This window comes from Eretmochelys imbricata, chromosome 1 (genome assembly GCF_965152235.1).
Source record: "Eretmochelys imbricata isolate rEreImb1 chromosome 1, rEreImb1.hap1, whole genome shotgun sequence".
NCBI lineage: Eukaryota > Metazoa > Chordata > Testudines > Cheloniidae > Eretmochelys > Eretmochelys imbricata.
The window spans coordinates 24,849,573-24,856,327 of NC_135572.1; the positions used below are offsets into that span (position 1 = coordinate 24,849,573).

At 41.5% G+C, this 6,755-nt stretch overlaps 1 non-coding gene across 1 annotated transcript; it reads left to right on the forward strand.

Moving 5' to 3' along the window:
• Window positions 1-5,291: 5,291 nt before the first annotated feature.
• On the forward strand, window positions 5,292-5,365 carry TRNAI-AAU (transfer RNA isoleucine (anticodon AAU)). Its single transcript has one exon. It is a non-coding gene; the product is annotated as a tRNA-Ile (tRNA).
• The last annotated feature ends 1,390 nt before the right edge of the window (window positions 5,366-6,755 follow it).

The following is a 6,755-nucleotide window of genomic DNA, read 5'->3' on the forward strand; positions in this document are numbered from 1 at the left end:
GCAGCCTGATCCCTGTGAGCCTGAGTCACTTGATGTGGGTCAGCCATAGGCGTGTTATTACAGTGTAGACACACCCAAGAACATTTGGAAGAACACACAGATTCTTTTCCTTTGTTGCTTGAACCTTGACCTCCAGCTGTAAGAATCCACAATATATTGTATAATATGTGGAACTTACATCAGTTTGAAAGTATTTAAAAATGACCTACTTCGCTTACACTCTGGGGGTGGAGGGCATATATATAGAAAACTTGACTAAAGATATTTATGGCTAAGGAGCCAAGATTACCTCTACCGTACAAATAGTAACTCCAGTTAAGTCACTTAGGCAAATAGCAATGAAATATGAAGATATTCCCAGCCTTTACCCTAGATAAAGTTCTTCCTTCACATACTTCTAATAGGTCTGTATTATTAATACTCACACTGTTACTGTGCTACTCTGCTATTAAATTTATTTCTAAGCCATCACTCACCTGCTCTCATTGCAGGGAAAGGAGGCATAAAGCAATGGACCTGGAATTTCATCACTAGGGAACTGATACTGCTGATCTTGCACAAGGAAAAACTCCTGTGTAGTCCCTAGGAGTTTGTCCTGTGAAATGATTCCAGGATAGAATCTGAAGTGTACCTTTTACCAATATTTGTATATAAATTTCCCTACTGGGTTGAAGATCAGTGATTTTGACACAGTAGGCCAAATTCTGTTCACTTGTTCTGGTGCAACCCTAGTGATGTTAGTGGAGTTGTAGCTGTGAAAATGAGAGCAGAATCTGGCTCGTCTTCTGTACTAATATTTAGGTACAAGGGTGTGAAGGATATAGCTTCACTTCTGATATCCTGTGAACTTAATTTGTGCAGTCATAACTTAAGGCTTCATTCAGCCCTGTAACATTTGCGGGTTATGAAACTCCCAGGGTCAGAGGTATAAAGAGGTAGATCTAACTCATGGCACTGGCAGGGGGCTCATTCATCTGTGTTCTCATTCCTCAGAACAGAGCTTGGGTTCTTCCTCCTCACATAGTTAGTCCAGAGGAGAGCCAAAAGTACATGGGCTTGTCAATGTCTCTCTAAATAGCATGGTGCATCTGCAGCTAAATAAGGACTTAGCGCCTGATCCTGGAGTTTCATGTGTGCGGCCAGACCCTTGCACTCGCTCTGACCTCCACCAAACTCATTGCGACTTCATGTGGGTGGAAAGCAGGGCTGGCCCTAGACCAAATTGCGCCCCAGGCAAGGAGCATCTTTGGCACCTCCCCTCCATTTGTTAACCTTTTCAAAACCTTATTCTTTATTGCACTTGTAGCCCATTTCATGACTTTGATGCACGATATGCATGCATGATTTATCCCGGTCATGTAAGATGACAAATTTTCATGCTAGGATCTGTAAATCTGTCTTTATTCATGCCATATATAAGCAAATAAAAAATTTGTTTCCTCTAAGTTTATAGAAACTTTTTTAATTTTAAGAATGACTGACTGAAATGTACTCACATCAATAAATTGAACTGTGCGCCAGCATTGTGTGGACTGTGTTAAATAGTGTTACAGTAGGTGACAGCCTTGGAATGTTAGCCCTAGTCCTTTAGTTCAAAAGGTTGCTCTTCTTGCCTTTGCCCTCGTGAACTGAAGCACAGCACTGGGCAGATTCAGAGGCTGGCCAATGGCATTTTCAATCAATTAAATAGCAAGTGATGTCAGTCTCTCCTTGGCCATCGTCGATCGAAGATATGTTTTCATGAGCCTGAGCTTCAAAAAGCTGTGCTCACCACACATGACTGTGACTGGCAGCATGAGCAGAATCCTCAAAGCTATCCACACGTTAGCTATCCACACGTACAGCTCTGAATCATGAATGAGCTGGAGAACTTGAAGTGGAGAGTGCTTCCCTTGTTGCAAAATGTGATGGATATTGTCCAATTCAACATAGAGGTCTTTATCATTGCCTTTTGAACATTCCCCATGTGTCAGAATCCAGTGAAGGTCTTTACAATTGTTCAAGAGTGCATTCCGGTCTGTCAACAGCTTACTAAGGTCATACCCCCTCCCCTCACCCCCCCGGTCCTTTTGTGGTGCTTCATTTGTCCGAACCTTTCTTCGATGGACACTCGAACAGTGTTAACAAGAAAGCAAAAAAATCCCTACTGAATTTTTCTTCCAAGCTTCCCATCACCTCATCTCTGCCTTCATAACCAAACTGTCTCTTCTTCTAATGAATACGAGTTCCATCAGGGCATCATAAACCTCAGTCACTTGGTACCTCACTGGCCTTACGCTGTAAGGGTCAGTGTAGCTCTCCCAGCAAGTGTCAATTAGTGGCTTCAGTGGTCAGATTTGTAACATTGGCCATGAGGCTTTTTCCACCCGATAACTGATGCTGAAAACAGGATTTATCTTCCTTGCAGAACTCTGAAGACAGATATTGAATCTAACGCTGCATCGGACACAACCAGGTTGAGGGAATGGCAGCCACAAGGCACGAAGAAAGCTCTAGGATTCAGCGCAGGGATCCTTGCCTGGATGCTACTGTTTCTTCCCTTCATGTTCCTGCCATTGTTGTAGCCTTGGCCTCAGCATTCCTGAAGCTTTATTTTATTGTCATTCAAAATGTTCATAAACGGTTCTGTTAGGCCTTTTCCAGTAGAGTTGTCCACAGACGGGAAACAGATAAAATCTTCCTTTACTTGGATACAGCCATTCTTGTCATCAACAAATCTTACTGTAAATGACATCTTTCCACTGTGGCTAATGTCAGGAGTGCAGTCCATTATTACGGCGTAATACTTTGCTTTGCTGAGCTGCATCAATATGCTATTGAGTAACTTCCTTGCCATAGGGTCAATCAATTCATTTTGAATTGTTTCGCTGCCATAATGGTCCATAGCTTCTTTATGAACTATTTGACATAAGTGCTCATGCATGACATTGTCGTATTTCCCAAGGAGCTCTACCAAACTGAGTAAATTACCATTATGTTGAATGAACAAATTATCCGATGAGCCCTGGAAAACCAAATGATTCTTTGCAAGGAAGAGGGTAATTGAGATAATATGCTTGAACACGTTCCTCCAGTGCTGGGTTTCTACATTGATAATGTGCTAGTTTTCTGCATCTATGCATTTATTTAGCTTGAGTCTGAGCTTGAGCTCCTTCCATTTATGTGTTAAGTATGGCAAAAGAAGTAACAATATTTCTTTTATATTGTTGCATAGATAGGGGTTCAATAGACATCTCTGGCATCTCATTAACTATGTCCTATATTAGTTGCTACTTACACTCTTCAAGTCTTAAAACACAAGTGCACTTTCACAATTACACAATAAACAAGTTTCAGAGTAGCAGCCATGTTAGTCTGTATCTGCAAAAATAAAAGGAGTACTTGTGGCACCTTAGAGACTAACAAATTTATCTGAGCATAAGCTTTCGTTAGCTACAGCTCACTTCAACGGATGCATGCAGTGGAAAATACAGTGGGGAGATTTATATACACAGAGAACATGAAACAATGGATGTTACCATACACTCTGTAACAAGAGTGATCAGGTAAGGTGAGCTATTACCAGAAGGAGAGCAGGTTCACAATATTGCAGCTGGGATCTCACTGCACTGCAGTTCGTTCTTATAGCTCACTGACTGCCTGGTGATGCCACGCCTCTTATACACCTCCGAGGGCATGGATGACAGCATTGTAGGAAGTTTGAGGAAAACGTAGTTCTCAGAAAGTGTGGAAGGTTCCATGAGATTCTACAAAACTCCAGAACATCTAGGAGCTTAGCATAATTCCATATATGGAATGCCTGAAAAATTTAACTTCAAACATTCTATTTCCCCTTTTGTCGCTAGCAATGAAAACAGCACCCCAAGCCCAGCGCTCCTCAAGACCGGCACCCCAGGTGGTTGTGTAGGTCATCTGCCCCTAAATCTCTCCCTGATGGAAAGGTCTGGTCATGCAGATCCTGCAGCAGAATCAATAAATAGATGGAAATGCGCTGACTTGAGACATTCTGTAGGTAAAAATTTTAATCTATTAGAAACAATAAAGATTTTTGCATCAATTGCTTATGATTTGTAATGTGAATTCAAAAGGGAGGGATGGAGGTAAGAGTTTTTCAGAGGCTTCAAATAATTTCTGTAATCCAGATAGACCACTGTAACTCTCTCCGAGCTGCTATAGTTCATGGTATGATTGCAAATGTAACTACAATATGGGATGTATGCTGGGGTTAAATATGGCCAGTCCATTGGGCATTGCTGGCTGCTTCAGGGACATGAAGGCTTATTGTGTAAATATTTATTTTGGTGCAGTATTTTGTAAAACACATTAAAAGAACATTGTCAAGAACTAACTAGTTTGTTTCATGCTTGTTCCACTATTATTAATATTATCTTAGAAACTTGACAATAACACTTATTTCCCCACTTGTTTCTCTATTTACCAATAAAACTGTTGTCCCTCCTTATGTGTTTCTAATTGAAATTGAAGCTAACACACACTTGTTTTTCCCCTTAATTGATTGTGTGCCAAAATCACTGATATTTTCTATAGTCAAAATCCCGCTGGCCTTATGCAGGGCCAAATTCACAAGTAATGTAAATGGCAGAGAACATTCCATGCCCACAAGGGGGAATATATCAGGGAAACTATCTTGCTGATGGGACGGTAGGGTGTAGCAAGAAAACAAGCCAGCAGGAAGAGTAAAAAGGTGTCAAATAAAGCAGCCCCCACAACCTGTGCTGTTTTGCACATTTGTAACATATCTTATGAGGGTTGTATTCCTGCTACAATCCCGTCCTCCTTGCTACTTAGCATGAAAGTTACACCCACGTCTACCAAATGAGTCATGTATAACTCGTACCGCTTGCTCAACTCAATCTTGTTTGATTTCAGTGGGAGTTTTGCCTGTTTTTATTCAACATGTGCTAAAAGCCAGTAGAAAGAACATGGATGTTTAATGCAGACAAAACTATTGACTTTACCACTATTATTTACAAGGTATCATGCATGGACATGGTGCTTTAGAGATCCAAGAAAGGCAGGTCCCTTCCTACAAAAATTGACAATCTAGGCTTTGTTTAGACGAAGGATTTACCCCAATTATAGCCACTACTGTAGCTCTGCTAGTGCAACTCCTAATGTGGATGGGGCTAAGCCCTTACTTGCAATGGTGGAGCTTGAAAGCTGAGTAGACTGCACTAACGCTAATAGTGGATTTGCCTCTCTACTATACTCGGCACTTAATTGCCACAATCCCCAGGCTAGGCCAGGCAAGCATGAGCCCATACCTTGTGGGCCAGCTAGCTCAGCTGGTTAGGGCATGGCGCTAATAATGCCAAGGTCACAGTTTCAAGCCCTATGCTGGCCACTCTGTGCGCTGGATGGAGAGGGTGGCATCTGTCTGGAGGGTGGTGAAGCACTGGAATCCTGATTACGTTCTTGACGTGAGACTATTTGACTTTAAACACTATCTTTTTGCTATGTCATTAAGATTTAACCTAACGGAAATAACAGTTTTCAGAGTAGCAGCCGTGTTAGTCTGTATCCACAAAAAAGAAAAGGAGTACTTGTGGCACCTTAGAGACTAACCAATTTATTTGAGCATAAGCTTTCGTGAGCTACAGCTCACTTCATTGGATGCATTGAGTGGAAAATCTGATGAAGTGAGTTGTAGCTCACGAAAGCTTATGCTCAAATAAATTTGTTAGTCTCTAAGGTGCCACAAGTACTCCTTTTCTTTTTGAGGAAATAACAGTGTTATGAGTTAGTTTGTTGTGGATTGAGTTAAAATGCCATTGCAATTGATAGGTGTGGACTCACCCTTAAATTAACATAACTGTAAGTATGAGCCCCCACCTAAGACAAAAGGGGTGTGTGAATCTGCCCAGGAGCTGAATATTGTTTTGGGTAGAGATATGTGTGTGTGGAGAGATTTCACACAGAAACTGAGAACAGACAAGAACAGAGAGAGAGGAAGAGGTAAGAAAGCCAAATAGGAGCCTATAAGCACAGTTTGACTTTGGAAAAAGCTAGAGAGAATTCTTTTGTGTCTAGTGTTGGCTAAAAGGGCTTGGGGTCTGTAAGCTAGGAAACTGATTTGTTTTGTTCTTGGTTCCTTTTGTGTTCAGAAACACAGGACTTTATACATTCATTGTAAATAAAAAATATTGCATCGAAGAAAATATCAAACACCATCAATTTCTACTTGCAACTGGAACATGCTCAAGGTCCCAAACTTTGACTAGCCGCTCAGGTTGCAAAGGGGCAACAGTAATACTTAGTGACCGTACTGTGAGTCATATATTCAAAACACCGCACACACATTAACTAATATAGTTACACAACATCTAAATAACTGACAAGGCAACAAAGAAGCAGACAAATACAAAGCAATGGATGCAGTTCTGGAGTGGTGTTAGCATATAAGCCTGTTTGTCAGCCTGAGATAGAATTTTGGGTTTGACTTTTTGGCACTCATATCTTTTACTAATATGTGGATACAAAGGACAAAGACACTGTGTTTTACATCTGCCCACAAGCAGATGAGGTGATAAGAGATGGAACCAAAGTGTTACAGGGTATGGTGGGAGTGTAATATATGAGCATACACTGGAAGGCTGCCTGGCTCTTCTCTCAAGACAAGGTCAAGCAATCAGTTGGGAGGGGCAAGGGGGGTTTGGGGGAAAGGTATAAACCACTAAAAGGCCAAAGAAGTGCCTGTCCCTGTCCAGAGCATAGCCTCACTCCTCACCCCTCCC